This window comes from Triticum urartu, chromosome 2A (genome assembly GCF_056163025.1).
Source record: "Triticum urartu cultivar PI428250 chromosome 2A, HENAU_Tu73, whole genome shotgun sequence".
Classification (NCBI taxonomy): Eukaryota; Viridiplantae; Streptophyta; class Magnoliopsida; order Poales; family Poaceae; genus Triticum; species Triticum urartu.
The window spans coordinates 588587264-588606306 of record NC_141874.1 but is presented as its reverse complement, the minus strand read 5'-3'; the positions used below and the strand labels follow the sequence as shown (position 1 = coordinate 588606306).

The 19043-nt window shown below is 40.4% G+C and overlaps 1 long non-coding RNA gene across 1 annotated transcript; it reads left to right on the top strand.

Annotated features, from left to right (window-relative positions):
• Window positions 1-11429: 11429 nt before the first annotated feature.
• On the top strand, window positions 11430-12506 carry LOC147986085 (uncharacterized). Its single transcript, XR_015615175.1, has 3 exons — window positions 11430-11676; window positions 11767-12005; window positions 12259-12506. It is a non-coding gene; the product is annotated as an uncharacterized LOC147986085 (long non-coding RNA).
• The last annotated feature ends 6537 nt before the right edge of the window (window positions 12507-19043 follow it).

The following is a 19043-nucleotide window of genomic DNA, read 5'->3' as shown; positions in this document are numbered from 1 at the left end:
TCAAGATAGATATTTGTAGGGTTGATAAGTTAGATTGGTTGTTTATGTGCCGTCCAGTTAAGGGATTCAGTTCACCAAATATTGGTACTTGCGCACAGACTCGATCACCTCTTCTAATTTTGTTGGGAAGCGAGTAAGTCGTTTTAGCATTACATGATCTGTCCAATCTACTTCTCTTTGTTTCTTACAAGCAAAACTCCATGCTTTTTCATGGATCTGTTCTTTCACTTATGCTCACCCAACGATCCAATAGGATGTGTGTATCTTAGAAGCCCAACCTATACTCTGTTCTGATGCGATTTTTTGATAGGATTGTTTGTAGACATGGAGCGTATATATGCACCCTAGCAATATTTGCGGGAAGCAACACCAGAAAAATTATGGTCAACTAAACCTCTTGGTAAAGACTAGCAGCAAAGCTGTTCACCTCCTCGACACTATACAAATTGATTGTCGGGCGCTCCCCCGCCCATTGAGTATGAAAAAGTAGTTATGTGCACTTACAATTCTCTGCTTCAGATAATTTTTACTTATATATTTTAATTATAATCCCCTTCCCTGATTGTTCATATCATGTCCACAACTTTATATCTTTAGTTCTTGCATTAATTCTATACTTCAAAAGTAAATGGCGCCAATGCATGTTGTGGGCAATCAGGAATAGGTGGTATAACGTTTAATGAGTTATTTAATTGTTTGTTTCACTTTTTTCATGTATCATATAATTTTTTTAAATTGAGCCGGTATAGGGAAATATAATAATGTTTTCTATTATTTCTCGCAGATGCTTAATTGCGTCATCCAGTTTCCAGTTCATGCACCTCTTTGAAAAAAGTTATCAATCCCTGTAGATTGGTATTTGATGAGTTAGTAGGAACCCTTTACGTATTTTTCTACATGGTCAGTTACAGTCTCATATTGGCTATGGTCCTGAATTAACAGAAAGTTTACATCGGGTTTTCTCTTATAAGTATGGGTACTATGGAAAAAAGCAGTCGCCAGCTAGATGAATAAAAGAACATTCTAGATTTAGATAATTTGACCGACAAATAATTCAATCAAATATGGTGTCACTGTCTAATATCATTTGTGCAGGTCTGACAAGGCAAGGAGTCCAGTTGGTTCAGACAAAGAAAATGGCAATTCATTAAGCGACAAACATAATATCTATGATGTTTGAGGCATCTGGAGTTTGTGGTTCATTTTTCTTGCTCTTCTAGAACAGATTTTACTCACAAAGGTTGGTTCTAACACCCTGTATGACCCTCCTAGGGACATAAAGTTATCGTCTCAAGCCCACCACTCGGTGGAACTTTTATGGGCAGCCTTCAGCTTCGTAAAGAGCACATCTTTTTACCCACCATTTATATATAGAAATTATGGACAATCACAAGATTTTCACTGTGTGCATGACACATATGTTTTCCCGTGAATCCATCTCTTATCATCTATACATTTATTCACATATTACTATATTAGATCATAAATCAATTAGATTATCACAATATATATTGGTCTGGAAATCTAGATTCTGCAGAACTTCTATATGTGGTGAGAAATAGACATATATCTTTTACATACTTTTTTCTAAACCCTGTTGGGATACTTAACAGGTTTTGCCGTGGATGAGCAAATTGCTGGAGATACTGAACACAATTCCTGACTTGCGAACGACAATTTTTATGCCTTATCTCCACCTCATAGATCTACCTTCTATCTACAGGTATCTCTCGGTTCCTTCTACTTCCAAGACAGATATAATATTTGTAGTTGAAATGGTCTAATCTATATAAGTTTTATGATTAAGTTTAGTTAAATGTGTCTTTTGCTAGAGAGAGTGTGAACTGAAAACTACTGTACAGTGCTAATCGTAGGTAAAGATGTAAATTTAGTGTGCCAGCAATGGTTGATACAGTTATTCTTCATTCACAAATACGTGCCATTTAATCTTAATTAACTATAAACTAATACCTCTTTCTACTGTTTCTTTTAATGTGCGTGTGTGGATTGTAGAGGGGAATTTATCGGCGAGGGCCAGTCAACGGACACAACAATGACACTACTATATAACGACCAAGAATGCATCTGTGTTGACTCTGATCATGACCCTAATGTTGGGAAGCTAATGAAGACTTCTACACTTGTTGTTCCGTTCCTGAGAGCAATAAAGAAGATATGACAGACATGGCTTCTACTGTATCACCCAGACATAGTATTCACACATGTATTTCCCAGTGTGTTGTAGCACCCAATTGACGTATCATGTTTGTTAGTAGTTCTAACATGTTAGACTTAGATGAACTTCATTGTACCTAATATTCTCTTTGGCACTTAATTCACACCGCACTTTAAGTTATGCTCGAAGGGTCATCTGAATTGATGACAATGGTAAAGCTCATGTGTGTCAAGTACCCAATGTCTAAATTCATTTAGACGAATTCACAATATTACGGCCTCACATGATCTGGATAACTTGGAAATAGAAAAAAACGTGGTTGCCATGTCATATGCTTTTAGTTCGTTTACTAATCATATTGAGAAAATAAATTTAATTTCTTTAGAATAAACTAGCAAACATGCCCGTGCGTTGCAACGGGAAAAAAAACACAATGCATCAAATCCCAAAAGCGATGCTCTCAGCCATCATAGGTTCAATCTCGAAGGTGATGATCGGCCACCACAATTGCACAGCGATTGAACCATGCCATCGCACGTGAATATTCCATAGTTCTAAAACTAATCTTGTCGAGCTAGGCGTGACAACCGCTCCTCCTGAGCTACGGCCTACACACAGCCCCTCACCATCCCCTATACACCCACTCACTTTTAAGTTGTATATTGTTTTTCAAAATGCATCAACATTGTTATAAAACACATAAACTCTTTTTAAATCACATGGAATTTCTTAAAGAGCATGAATATTTTTCAAATTATGAATATATATTTTTAGTACGTGAACACTTAGAATCACATGATTCTTTTTAAGAAAAGGGTGAACAATTTTAAAATTATATTAACATCACTGTAATATGTGAATACTTTTATTAAAACAATAGAAATATTTTAAAACGCAAATATGATTTCAAAAATTAAATAATATTTTTGAACGGTACAAACACATTTTAAATAAGAGAAAAGAAAGAAATTGCATGAAAACACATATTAGTAGGATTGGGAGTGTAGAAACTGATCAGGTTACACATACACCTAAGTTATTTTCTTGATTAACATAAGCATACTTCTGATCATAATTCTGATTGTTTTGATGTCATAAGTTATTTCCAAACATGCTTGTGCGTTGCAATGTGAGAAATAAAATTATTGTGCAATATGGTAGAGTTTTGCAAGAACAACCTCTAGACAAAAGAATATGAAAGTCGCTTTTAGTGATTATACCTTTTTGCATGTATCCAGCATGGTTCATCGTAAGCTCTTCAGTTATGACCTGAATAATCGAAGATGCTGATTTCATTAATATATCCAAATATCACACAAAACATGAAAACATCTAGCAAAATGAGCCTTGGAACTGGCACAAAATAAATTTGAGACATCCCAGTCAGTCTGCTTCTGCCTCGGCTTCTCTTTCTTTTTATGTGAAACTGCTGGGCGATTTAAGTATGCTACGTAGTGAATACTACAACTGCCAATGCCACGACAAATTGAACATGTCCAATTAGAATTTCCGTTAGCCTCTTAACACATTCTCATGATAACTGCATTAATTATAAAGTGTAATTCCAAAGATGGTAACCAAGTGAAAAAGGAAAAGAACTTCACACACACATTTACGTCAATAGCAAGCAGCTCTTGATGAAAATATATCACATCTTTTTTGAACCAGTGAAAATAACCAAGGGATTTTAAACAAACAGGGGCTCAGTCTCATACTTGTATATAATGAAGCTTACGCTAGAACCGTCCGTGTCGGGATAGAAGGTGAGGTTCTGTCGCTTTATACCTGATGTAAACTTTACCGTTGCCATTGTCAGGGCATAGGTGCTGCCCCCGTAGGTCTTGCCTCGCCAAGTGCCACCCCCGACAATGCAATTTTGTGGATGCCGTTTTGAAGTCTGTTCTCTATGGCAGACTCTCGCCACCGTTGCTTGCTCGCAGAGGCCAGTCGCATCTTCCTTGACGTGGGAGACTGGGAGTGGACTGGTGTCTGGTGGACACGGCTACGGTGTTCTCCTTGCCAACCACAGTGCTGCCTCTCACTAAGAAAATCTTTACTTTGAATAGGTACTTCTTAGTCAATGGAGAAAAAGCTGATGATGCATGAATCCAATAAGCTATTTGTTTGAGAAGAGGGAGGCTGCAACGTCACAGTGGAATACCACTGCACCTTCTTGTTGGGCCAGTGCCCAAATCTCTTAGTCAGTTCATCTGAAAAGCAGCCGCCGCCATGGATCCAGCATGCCAGCTAAAACAGTCCGGCGCCCTCCTGTTAGTCTTTCCTGCAGTTCGTTTGCCTCGTACAGTTTTTCTTTCCTAAATAAATCACATCTAAATCCGTCAAAGCTGGCTTCTTTCAGCAGAAAAATAAATCCCCCAAAATACAGAACAGGTCATATGCTACAGATGAATTTATGCCGGCTGCAGCCCAGGCACAATCATAGTCCTGGAAGTACAACACGATTTAATCTCCTGGTTTCACCTAAATTACCTTGAAAGTAAGAGTCGCTACATACATTGCCCAACTCAGATAGTCAAATACGCAGACTACCCGTTGGGCATAGCAAATCTCCCTTTGGTTTCTTGCAGCGAGGAGAAGGAGTATGGCGCCAGCGGCCACGGCGACCGCGACGGCCACCATGGTCTGCCCTGGAGAAACTCCATCACAGGGGCATGTCGCTAACCACCCGCGCACATCATGTACATCAGGGCGGCGGCAACAGCGAGCAGCCCCCTTGTCGGTGGAAGGTGAATGTTGTGCTTGGCCTCGACTCGTAACCGTAAGCCGGCCGGCTCGTCGTGAAATCTCGACGGCGTCGCGCCTTGATCATCTGAAATCGTGCTGCCGCTGCTTCGGTCTGATGATTCACTTGAAACCTAGCAGCCACGCATAGACCCTCGCGTATCTGGACATATATATTTATATAAACGGCCAGAAAAGAGAGTTCAATCTAGGGAACCCAGTGGTACAGTCTAGGGAAAGTTCGATCGAAACGCTGGAAAGATCGATCCATTGTGTTCCGTCAAAAAAAGAAAGAAATCGATCCATCATGCACGCTGTTGGGTTTGGGCTCATCCAGTTCACTGGGCCAGCCAGATCAGATTGGGCCTATCGAGTTCACCTGGGCCAGCGAGACCAATTGTCGATCGGGGCAGCGATACGTTCGGTCGGAAGAAAAATATAGAGAAACCTTCCTCCTTTTAAATCTCAGCCATCAATCTTTATAGCTAACATAAAATCTACGGATATAAAGGAGTGATGTATGGAGAACTATGAAAGCCTCCTCCCTTTAATATTAGGTAATAGATTTAAGACCACAAAAACAAAGTTGGTTGAGCAGACTTGGATGAAAACACTATATTTCAAATATTATTAATGGCTTCAAGTACTTATGAATTTTGAAAAAAAAAACTAGCCCGTCCAACAGCACGGGTTGACGACTAGTACTGTTAATGTTAGGATAGATTGCAAAAAGGATGTTGTTACTATTGGTTTGGGGGATATGTCTCATGAGTTTAATTTTGCTAAATTTCATAGGCAACATCATGATAAAGAATTGCCTAGTAAAGATGAAATTATTGGTCTTGCCTCTATTGCCGTACCTCCTAATGATCCTTTAGAACAATATTTGCTCGACCATGAAAATGATATGTTTATGAATGAAAGAAGGGAAATAGATGATGTATTCTTTAAACAGGGACCTATTTTGAAACACAACTTGCCTGTTGAAATCCTAGGGGATCCTCCTCCACCCAAGGATGATCCCGTGTTTGAGCTTAAACCATTATCTGATACTCTTAAATATGCTTATCTTAATGAAAACAACATATATCATGTTATTATTAGTGCTAACCTTTCAGAGCATGAAGAAAATAAATTATTGAAAACACTGAACAAGCACCGTGCTGCTATTGGATATACTCTTGATGATCTTAAGGGCATTAGTCCCACTTTATGCCAGCACAAAATAAAATTGGAGAAAGACGCTAAACCGGTTGTTGATCACCAACGACGGTTAAATCCTAAGATGAAAGAAGTGGTAAGAAAAGAAATACTAAAGTTTCTAGAGGCAGGTATATTATATCCCGTTGCTGATAGTCAGTGGGTAAGTCCTGTCCATTGTGTCCCTAAGAAGGGAGGTATTACTTTTGTTCCTAATGATAAAGATGAATTGATCCCACAAAGAATTATTACAGGTTATAGAATGGTAATTGATTTCCGCAAATTAAATAAAGCTACTAAAAAGGATCATTACTCTTTACCCTTTATTGATCAAATGCTAGAAAGATTATCCAAACATACACATTTTTGCTTTCTAGATGGTTATTCCGGTTTCTCTCTAATACCTGTGTTAAAAGAGGATCAAGAAAAGACCACTTTTACTTGCCCTTTCAGTACCTTTGCTTATAGACGTATGCCTTTTGGTTTATGTAATGCACCTGCTAGCTTTCAAAGGTGCATGATGGCTATATTTTCTGATTTTTGTGAAAAGATTGTTGAGGTTTTCATGGATGATTTCTCCGTATATGGAACTTATTTTGATGATTGGTTGAGCAACCTTGATCGAGTTTTGCAGAGATGTGAAGAAACTAACCTTGTCTTGAATTGGGAGAAGTGCCACTTTATGGTTAATGAAGGTATTGTCTTGGGGCATAAAATTTCTGAAAGAGGTATTGAAGTTGATAAAGCTAAAGTTGATGCTATTGAAAAGATGTCGTGTCCCAAGGATATTAAAGGTATAAGAAGTTTCCTTGGTCATGCCGGTTTTTATAGGAGGTTCATTAAGGACTTCTCTAAAATCTCTAGGCCTCTAACTAATCTCTTATAAAAAGATATTCCTTTTGTCTTTGAGGATGATTGTGTAGAAGCATTTGAAATACTTAAGAAAGCTTTGATTTCTGCACCTATTGTTTAGCCACCTGATTGGAATTTACCCTTTGAATTATGTGTGATGCTAGTGATTATGTTGTACGTGCTGTTCTAGGATAGAGTTGATAAGAAATTAAATGTTATCCAATATGCTAGTAAAACTCTAGACAGTGCCCAGAGAAATTATGCTACTACTGAAAAAGAATTTTTAGCAGTTGTATTTGCTGGTGATAAGTTCAGACCTTATATTGTTGATTCTAAAGTAATAGTTCACACTGATCATGCTGCTATTAAATACCTTATGGAAAAGAAAGATGCTAAACCTAGACTTATTAGATGGGTTCTCTTGCTACAAGAATTTGATTTGCATATTATTGATAGAAAGGGAGCTGAGAACCCCTTTGCAGACAACTTGTCTAGGTTAGAGAATGTTCTTGATGACCCACTACCTATTGATGATAGCTTCCCTGATGAACAATTAGCTGTCATAAATGCCTATCGTACTGCTCCATGGTATGCTGATTATGCTAATTACATTGTTGCTAAATTTATACCAACTAGTTTCACATACCAGCAAAAGAAAAAGTTTTTCTATGATTTAAGACATTTCTTTTGGGATGACCCACACCTTTATAAAGGAGTAGATGGTGTTATTAGACGTTGTATACCTGAGCATGAACAGGAACAGATCCTACGCAAGTGTCACTCCGAGGCTTATGGAGGACACCACTCTGGAGATAGAACTGCACATAAGGTATTGCAATCCAGTTTTTATTCGCCTACTCTCTTCAAAGATGCCCGTAAGTTTGTCTTGTCTTGTGATGAATGTCAAAGAATTGGTAATATTAGTAGACGTCAAGAAATGCCTATGAATTATTCACTTGTTATTAAACCATTTGATGTTTGGGGCTTTGATTATATGGGACCGTTTCCTTCCTCTAATGGGTACACACATATTTTAGTTGCTGTTGATTACGTTACTAAGTGGGTAGAAGCTATTCCAACTAGTAGTGCTGATCATAACACCTCTATTAAGATGCTTAAGGAAGTTATTTTTTTGAGGTTTGTTGTCCCTAGATATTTAATGACTGATGGTGGTTCACATTTTATTCATGGTGCCTTTCATAAAATGCTTGCTAAGTATGATGTTAATCATAGAATTGCATCTCCATACCACCCGTAGTCTAGTGGTCAAGTATAACTTAGTAATAGAGAGCTCAAATTAATTTTGCAAAAGACTATTAATAGGTCTAGAAAGAATTGGTCCAAGAAACTTGATGATGCATTATGGGCCTATAGAACTGCATATAAAAATCCTATGGGAATGTCTCCGTATAAAATGGTTTATGGAAAAGCATGTCATTTACCTCTCGAACTAGAACATAAAGCATATCGGGCCATTAAAGAGCTCAATTATGATTTCAAACTTGCCGGTGAGAAGATGCTATTTGACATTAGCTCACTTGATGAATGGAGAACCCAGGCCTATGAGAATGCCAAACTGTTTAAAGAAAAAGTTAAAAGATGGCATGACAAAAGGATACAAAAGCGTGAGTTTAATGTAGGTGATTATGTGTTGCTATTCAACTCTCGCCTAAGATTCTTTGCAGGAAAACTTCTCTCGAAATGGGAAGGTCCTTACGTTGTCGAGGAGGTCTATCGTTCCGGTGCCATAAAAATCAACAACTTCGAAGGCACAAATCCAAAGGTGGTGAATGGTCAAAGAATCAAACATTATATCTCAGGTAATCCTATAAATATTGAAACCAATGTTATTGAACCGTAACCCCGGAGGAATACATAAGGGACACTTTCTAGAACGTTTCAGACTCCAAAAATGAATAGGTATGTGGTATAAGTAAACCGACTCCAAAACAGTTCTAATAGCAATTTTTCTCTGTTTTGGAATATTAAAAAAAGGAAAATAAGAAGTAGTCTGGGAAGGACACGAGGCGTCCACGAGGGTGGAGGGCGCGCCCCTGCCTCGTGGGCACCTCGTGTGCCCTCCGGACTCCGTTTTCTTGCACGATACTTCTTTTGATCGGTAAAAAATCATTATATAATCTCCCGAAGGTTTTGACCACCGTATCACGCAAATATCCTCTGTTTTTGTTTTGAGCTATTTCTGCTGCATATTAGAGCAAGATGTCTTCCCAACAGTCAGTCAGGGAGAGCCGGGTGTCCTACACCGGGACCAGGAGCAAACAGTGATGCTGACCACTTTGGGCCATCAACGGAGGAAGAGATGGAGGCCGACTTGAAAAGGATAAATGTCATGGAAGAGGATCAAGAAGTTACTTCTCGTTTCTGAGCCGGATTCACGATGGGGGAACTACAGAGCTCAGCTATTCCAAACTCAGTCATCCCTTCCAATGTTAGATTTCTTTCTTATGAAAATATGAAAAATAGTGTTACTTGTTCTCCCGCAGCTATGCAACATCCATGGGTGAAAGGAGCTTTAGCCGTCACGAGCAAGCTCCGTAAGGAAATAATGGACCTCAAGCAGCACGTCAATAAGCTCGAGGAAGAGAATCGTATCTTGAGGGGCATCATCGCCAAGAATATCACATCACCACCTCCAAAGAAAGAGAAATAATCACATGGGTATGGGCACTCCCCTTGGAAACTGCCAAGCTTGGGGGAGGTGCCCCGGTATCGTATCACCATCATACTCCTATCTTTACCATTTTTCTTAGTTCGATCCTTTTGGTAATATCTTGATCTAGTAGAATAAAGTTTTAGTATGATTAAGTTTTGAGTTTTGCCTTATGATCCTTCTATGTAATCGAGTCCGTGAGCTATATATAATAAATATTAGTGTTGAGTCAAGGGCTTGGTTATCTTGCTATGACCTTGAGGGAATTTTGGAAAAAGAAATAATAAAAAGAAATAAAAGAGATCGTATTGATATTATGGAGAGTAATGACTTCACATATAAAGAGTATGATGAATAAAAGTTGTTGAGAGTTAACAAACATAGTTTTGGTCATCATTGCAATTAATAGGAAGTAATAAAGAAAGAGAGTTTTCACATAAAAATATACTATCTTGGACATCTTTTATGATTGTGAGCACTCATTAAAATATGACATGCTAAAGAGTTGATGTTGGACAAGGAAGACAACGTAATGGGTTATGTTTTCTTATATCCGAAATAAAGTATATTGTCATGGATCATCCAACATGTTAAGCTTGCCTTTCCCCCTCATGCTAGCCAAATTCTTTGCACCAAGTAGAGATACTACTTGTGCTTCCAAATATCCTTAAACCCAGTTTTGCCATGAGAGTCCACCATACCTATCTATGGATTGAGTAATATCTTTAAAATAAGTTATCATGTTGCATGCAATAAAAATTGCTCTCTAAATATGTATGATCTATTAGTGTGGAGAAAATAAGCTTTATACGATCTTGTGATATGGAAGCAATAAAAGCGACGAACTATATAATAAAGGTCCATATCACAAGTGGCAATATAAAGTGACGTTCTTTTGCATTAAGATTTCGTGCATCCAACCATAAGAGCACATGACAACCTCTGCTTCCCTCTGCGAAGGGCCTACCTCTTATTCTTGTCTCATACCGTATACAAGAGTCATGGTGATCTTCACCTTCCCTTTTTACATTTTATCCTTTGGCAAGCACATTGTGTTAGAAAGATCCTGATATATATATATATATATCCAATTGGATGTAAGTTAGCATGAACTATTATTGTTGACACTACCCTTCAGGTAAAAGGTTGGCAGGCAACACTATAAGCCCCTATCTTTCTCTGTGTCCGATTAAAACTCCATAACCACAAATGCCGCGTGAGTGTTAGCAATTATGAAAGACTAAATGATAGTTGAGTATGTGGACTTACTGAAAAGCTCTTATATTGACTCTTTCCGATGTTATGATAAATTGCAATTGCTTCAATGACCGAGATCATAATTTCTTAGTTTTTAATGAAGTTTCTGATTCATACTTTACATTGTGAATAGATTATTACTTGAGCATAAGAAATCATATGACAATACATATATATATATATATATATATATATAGAGAGAGAGAGAGAGGTAATTACACCAGTGGTGCCTTAACTTGCCATCAATGTTCAGTTTGGTGCATAAACTTGAAAAATACGCCCAACTGGTGCTAAAACTTGGCTCTTTCGTTCAAATACGGTTCAGTTCACGTTTTGATACATCCGCACTGCTGACTAGGATGCCAATGTGCCTTTGGGGCCCATTGTTAGCGACTGCGAGTGCGCACAGAGGCGTGTGGCTGGATTATTTCGAAAAAAACCCTTCATGTTTTTATTTTTCGCACAGAAGCCCCTGAGCCGGTGGGACACAATAGAGCCAACGCTTCGACCACCCCCGAATCCCTAACCTCGTTTCCCTTTCGACCTTAGCGGCACAAGTAGCGCTGGACGGCGGCGGCGATCCCTAGAGCTGGAAGGCGGCGGGGAGCCCTAGAGCTGGTCTACCGCGGCGAGCCTTAGAGCTGGTCGGCGGCAGCGAGGGCTGGGGCTGGTCGGCGGCGGCGAGCCCCTAGAGATGGATGGTGGTGGCGAGCCCTGGAGCTGGTCTACGGCGGCGAGCGCTGGAGCTGGTCGGCGGCGGAGAGCCCATAGAGCTGAGGTTAGCGACGCCGGCCACCTCTCTCATCCCTTCTGTCACCCATATTTGACTCCCTCTCTCACCCCTGTTTCACTTGTCGTCCATGTACAGCACCAGCGTACCGCGAATGGTCGACATCGGGGCGAAGATGGAGGAAGACGAGGAGCAATGGGCCAAGATTGTTCTGTCTATATTGGGGCAAAAATCAGGTATTCAATCCATATCCCCTCTCTAGTACTCTGTATGTGAGGTATTGTGGATTTTCTTATTTCATTCTCAGGAGGAGAAATTCTGAACTTATAGAAGAGCTGAAGGATCTCTCCCTTCAAGTGCTGGAATGCCTATCGGAGGTATATTCTAAAACAAGAATTTAGTTCCTGATATATCATGAACTGCCTAAAGTTTTTCCTCTTAATGCGGCTACTCGACGATTTGTGTGGGCACAACAATGCGGCTGCCCGACGATTTTTTGTGTGGCAGTATGATGTATTAGCGAGTGCTAATTCTGGAGGTCCTATTAATTCTGTGATTTGTACATAATACGAGTAGATCACATCAATTAATTTGGAGCCACTTATTACTGTGTGAATTGTTGATTAACAGGATGAGAAAGCTGACAGACAAAGATGGTGAGGTAGAAGCTCTGAAGGAGAAGCAGAGAAAGGAGAAGAGATCAGTTGCTATATAGAGATATAGGATGAGAATGTTTGCTTTGTATTTTGATTTAGTTGCAGTAATGTTTGCAATCGCTGGTTGGTCCTGATGTATTTTGTATAAACGCATTTTGGTTTATTTGAGACTAAACTCAATGAGATGTACTACTGAATTGCTTGGTCTATGTACTGAATGGAAATGGTAATTTGAGATGTTTTGTTTCCTGTAGCAATGATATATCACAAACTGAGATGTTTTGAGATGTATAGGTCTCATTTTGACATGACTGTAAAACTTGATGCATCACAAACACAATACATCTTGCAGCAAACCAAACTGAGAGTATATACCAAAAATTGAGAAATTAATACAAAAGAAAGCAATGTTGACAACAAACATGATTTGAATCGAATAATTCATGTGCGTTCAAATATGCATGATAATTAACTGTAACCTTGACAGTCGTACATGATAATTAACTTCACAGCAGCACTGAATATTACTGCCAAAGCTTGGCATGCACATTGTGAAGAGATACAAATTTTGACAGCAACTGTGTGAACATCTGAGCTAAATGCTGACAGCAACAAAGTCATATTCGGTACCAAAATTTTGACAGCAACACTATGAACAAGTCTGGTACATAACATTACAGCCAAATACTTAAAATTTAAGGTACGTAACATCACATTCCAAATGCTCATTACATTAATAAGAAAAATAAGAATATGTCTTGTAATCAAATCTAAGCAAAAGACCAAGTTCATTATTGCATTTTCATCAAGTTCAGACATGAACTTGTGTATCAAATTTCCCATCTACATGGAGAGGAAGTCATCAAGCCACTCATCCCCTTGTGGTGCATTTTGTGTGATGGGCTCCTCCTCTGCTCCCACATGTGAGTCATTTGTATTTGCTCCTAACATCAAGTTCCATAGTCCAGCCCCTGGTTCTGTCCTTCCTCCATTGCCATCTACTCTTCCAGCACCTCTTGCACCTCCTATAGCATTGCCTCTCCCAGCTCTTTATCTATATTTGTCTCAAACAAATCATCGTCCCCATCCTCCACATCAAAGTCACTATCATAGAAATCCTCATCAGTCTCTGAATCTGCTGCTGCTGCATCTACTCCACCTTCTTCCTCCATTTCTTCATCACCACAACCTGAGGATGATCCTTCCCCAATTAACCTCCTTCCCCTCCTATTCTTTGGCACACTTCTTTCCTCATCCTGGATATTTTTCTCTTTTCCATTGCTTTCATTTCCTGGAGTAATGACCTTTGGCGGTTCAGGTGTCTCTCCATGGTCTACAATCAGCAACAAATTCTTGTGCTCTGTAGTTGCTGCTATCATTGCAAGGATGTCTGCATCACACTTTATCTCTCTCAATCCATCACCCAATGTCTTTCCCGGCTGTCACCAAAACACATCAAGCTTCACACTCACTCTGTCATACCCGAGCTGCTGCAGAAAATCATTGATCCATAAAATGGACCAAGTATCACTATCACAATTGTCAAACCAAGCAACTTCATAATCCATGTATGTGCTATTGCTTTCAGTTCCACAAAAGAAGCCTTTGTGGTGAATCTCAACTGAGAAAAGACCATCAAAAGCACCTGCAATGCAAATAAGAAGTACTTAGTTCACTCTTACTTTAGCTTACAACACACAATTTAGTAAACAAACAAAATTCAGTTAACTCTGAAGCTATTAACTTTAGTTAACAATTAACTTGAGAATTCACTTCATAAATTTTTTTTAGTAAACAACCAACCACACAGATGGTTTCCAGGCAACAAATACACATACATGTCATCCCCTCACACATGGGCACTGATCAAATATTAAACATAAATACTAGTGTGACAAGATTAACTTCTGTCAAAAAGTGTCCAAAATTCAGTTAAGCAACTGTCGAACATTCAGTTAAGCAACTGTCCAACATTCAGTGTCGTAAATTCAGTTAAGCGTATGCCAATAAAATTCAGCAATGCTACTGTTGAATTTTCAATATACCTATACTGACTATTTCTGATAAAATCAAGTCCACCTTCCCCTCAGTATTCATTCATAATACTTGTGGCTGTAGCCTACTAATACAACTTGTAGGTACAGAAAACTTGTCTGCTGGTCGTGATCAAACCAAACATGTCGGCAGCAGTACAGAGACAGTACAGACTTCGCTACTGAATCAGACTCGTAATTACTCCTGCTACTCTTCTCATGTTTAAAAGCTTGTTCCTAAAACCCAGCAAATGTGGTTTGCGCTTGTGTGGCAAATAGTTCCTTACGTATGTCATCTAGTCTGATTTTTTTATCGATCACAATTACCAAAAAAGGCATCTTACTAACCCATGCATTACCACCGACAGGCTTGCATTGTCAATCAAGCCACTGACACGGCCGACCTACCGGCGGCGGCATCGAGCTCGACGGCCAATGCGTTCATCTCATCATAGAAGGAGCAAAGGGGATGATCAGTGCAGCTATGACATGGTCGTCGGCATGGGCCAGGTCAAGGTAGAACTCACTATCGATGCCGAAGAAGGGTCTCTCACGAGCACCACCTGCCCCTGCAGCTTGCTCCATGGTGCTGCCCCGGCCATCTCCGATCATGACAAGGACAACAATTGCCTGGTTGCAACTTCCTACGGCGCGCTGCATATCACATACGTGGACACAACCACTATTTGACTGCCATTCTATCCTGCCAGTGCCTGTCGTTCCATGGATTCTTCTAAAACCCTAATGAAAGCAGGGTACAGAGGGGCAAAGGAGGCGAGGCAATTCTCACCGTATGGAGGGGCTGCATCGCCGGGTGCTCGCCGACGAGGCTCCGCCATCCACGCCCACGATGATCAATGGCGTCGTCACGATCCCCCCAGGCGGCGGCTCCGAACGATCGAACTAGGAGAGTTGAGGAGAAGAGCTCGCGGCAGCACGATCGAACTGACCTACGACATGTTAGGATATGAGCGCGAATTCAGGGTTGCGTTGTCCCACCAGCTCAGCGGCTTGTTTGCAAAGATAAGAAAAAACGAAGGGGGTTTTCGAAATATTCCAGCCACCCGCACGGCCTCACGCCTCTGTGCGCGTTCGAAGTCGCTGTCAATGGGTCCTGCGAACACGCTGGCATCCTAATCAGCAACGCGGACGTACGAAAGCGTGATTTGAACCGTATTTGAACCAAAGAGCCAAGTTTTTGCACCAGTTCAACGTATTTTTCAAGTTCATGCACCAAAGTGAACATTGGTGGCAAGTTGAGACACCACTGGTGTAATTACCTCATATATATATGTTGCTATTATAAGAATGATCATGATGCCCTCATGTCCGTGTTTTATTTTATCGACACCTCTATCTTTAAACATGTGGACATATTTTTCGTTATCGGCTTCCGCTTGAGGACAAGCGAGGTCTAAGCTCGGGGGAGTTGATACGTCCATTTTGCATCATGCTTTTATATCGATATTTATTGCATTATGGGCTGTTATTACACATTATGTCACAATACTCGTGCCTATTCTCTCTTATTTTACAAGGTTTACATGAAGAGGGAGAATGCCGGCAGCTGGAGTTCTGGGCTGGAAAAGGAGAAAATATTAGAGACCTATTCTGCACTGCTCCAAAAGTCCTGAAACTTCACGGAGGCAGTTTTTGGAATTAATAAAAAATACTAGAGAAAGAATCAACCAGTGGGGGCCCACATCCTGGCCACGAGGGTGGGGGCGCGCCCTACCCCCTGGGCGCGCCCCCTGCCTCGTGGGCCCCCTGGCAGGCCTCCGGTGCCCATCTTCTGCTATATGAAGTCTTTTACCCTGGAAAAAAATCATAAGCAAGCTTTCGGGACGAAACACCGCCGCCACGAGGCGGAACCTTGGCAGAACCAATCTAGGGCTCCGGCGGAGCTGTTCTGCCGGGGAAACGTCCCTCCGTGAGGGGGAAATCATCGCCATCGTCATCACCAACGATCCTCTCATTGGGAGGGGGTCAATATCCATCAACATCTTCACCAGCACAATCTCATCTCAAACCCTAGTTCATCTCTTGTATCCAATCGTTGTCCCAAAACCTCAGATTGGTACCTGTGGGTTGCTAGTAGTGTTGATTACTCCTTGTACTTGATGCTAGTTGGTTTATTAGGTGGAATATCATATGTCTAGATCCTTTATGCATATCAATATATCTCTGATTATGAACATGAATATGATTTGTGAGTAGTTACGTTTGTTCCTGAGGACATGGGAGAAGTCTTGCTATAAGTAGTCATGTGAATTTGGTATTCGTTCGATATTTTGATGAGATGTATGTTGTCTTTCCTCTAGTGGTGTTATGTGAACATCGACTACATGACACTTTGATACGACCATTTTGCATCATGCTTTTATGTCAATATTTATTGCATTATGGGCTGTTACTAAACATTATGTTACAATACTTATGCCTATTCTCTCTTATTTTACAAGGTTTACATAAGGAGGGGGAATGCCGGTAGCTGGAATTCTGGGCTGGAAAAGGAGCAAATATTAGAGACCTATTCTGCACAACTCCAAAATTCCTGAAACTCCACGAAAATCATTTTTGGAAATAATAAAAAATATTGAGCAGAAGAAGTACACCAGAGGGGGACCCACCTGGCCACGAGGGTGGGGGGCGCGCCCTACCCCCAGGGCCCCCTATTGGCTCTCCGATGGCCATCTTCTACTATATGAGGTCTTTCGTCGAGGAAAAAATCATAAGCAACCTTTCGGGACGAAACTCCGCTGCCACAAGGCGGAACCTTGGCGGAACCAATCTAGGGCTCCGGCAGAGCTGTTCTGCCGGGGACACTTCCCTCCGGGAGGGGGAATTCATCACCATCGCCATCACCAATGCTCCTCTCATCGGGAGAGGGCAATCTCCATCAACATCTTCACCAGCACCATCTCCTCTCAAAACCCTAGTTCATCTCTTGCATCCAATTCTTGTCTCCAAGTCCGGGATTGGTACTAGTAGGTTGCTAGTAGTGTTGATTACTCCTTGTAGTTGATGCTAGTTGGTTTATTTGGTGGAAGATCATATGTTCAGATCTTTTATGCATATTAATACCCCCTCTGATTATGAACATGAATATGCTATGTGAGTAGTTACGTTTGTTCCTGAGACATGGGAGAAGTCTTGCTATTAGTAGTCATGTGAATTTGGTATTCGTTCGATATTTTGATGAGATGTATGTTGTCTAGCCTCTAGTGGTGTTATGTGAACGTCGACTACATAACACTTCACCATTATTTGGGCCTAGAGGAAGGCATTGGGAAGTGATAAGTAGATGATGGGTTGCTAGAGTGACAGAAGCTTAAACCCTAGTTTATGCGTTGCTTCGTAAGGGGCTTATTTGGATCCATATGTTTCATGCTATGGTTAGGTTTACCTTAATACTTTTGTTGTAGTTGCAGATGCTTGAAATAGAGGTTAATCATAAGTGGGATGCTTGTTCAAGTAAGAACAGCACCCAAGCACCGGTCCACCCACATATCAAATTATCAAAGTACCGACCGCGAATCATATGAACGTGATGAAAACTAGCTTGACGATATTCCCATGTGTCCTCGGGAGCGCTTTTCTCTATATAAGAGTTTGTCCAGGCTTGTCCTTTGCTACAAAAAGGATTGGGCCACCTTGCTGCACTTTATTTACTTTTTTACTTGTTGCTCGTTACAAAATATCTTATCACAAAACTATCTGTTACCACTTATTTCAGTACTTGCAAAGAATACCTTGCTGAAAACCGCTTATCATTTCCTTCTGCTCCTCGTTGGGTTCGACACTCTTACTTATCGAAAGGACTACGATAGATCTCTTATACTTGTGGGTCATCAAGACTCTTTTCTGGCGCCGTTGCTGGGGAGTGAAGCGCCTTTGGTAGGTGGAATTTGGTAAGGAAAAATTTATATAGTGTGCTTAAATTTACTGTCACTTGTTACTATGGAAAGTGATTCTCTGAGGGGCTTGTTCGGGGTATCTTCACCCTGACCAGTAGAGCAAAGAGTTGCACCTCAACCTACTGAACCTACTGAAAATGAAAATGTACCCTTTGAAGTTCCTTCGGGTATGTTAGAAAAACTGCTAGATAATCCTTTTACAGGAGATGGAACAAAGCATCCTGATGAACATCTACTCTATGTGGATGAAGTTTGTGGATTATTTAAGCTTGCAGGTATTCCCGATGATGTTGTTAAGAAGAAGGTCTTCCCTTTATCTTTGAAGGGAGATGCATCGGCATGGTATAGGCTATGTGATTACACGGGATCAACGAATGAAATTGGAATTTCATCAGAAGTATCATCCTATGCATCTTGTTCATCGTGATCGCAATTATATATATAATTTTTGGCCTCGCGAAGGAGAAAGAATCGCTCAAGCTTGGGGGAGGCTTAAATCAATGTTATATTCATGCCCCAACCATGAGCTCTCAAGAGAAATAATTCTTCAAAGTTTTTATGCTCGGCTTTCTCATAATAATCAATCCATGCTCGATACTTCTTGTGCTGGCTCTTTTATGATGAAGACTATTGAATTCAAATGGAATTTATTGGATAGAATTAAACGCAACTCTGAAGATTGGGATCTCGACGAAGGTAAGGAGTCAGGTATGACACTTAAGTTTGATTGTGTTAATATTTTCTGGATACCGATGTTTTCCGTAAATTTAGCACTAAATATGGACTTGACTCTGAGATAGTAGCTTCAT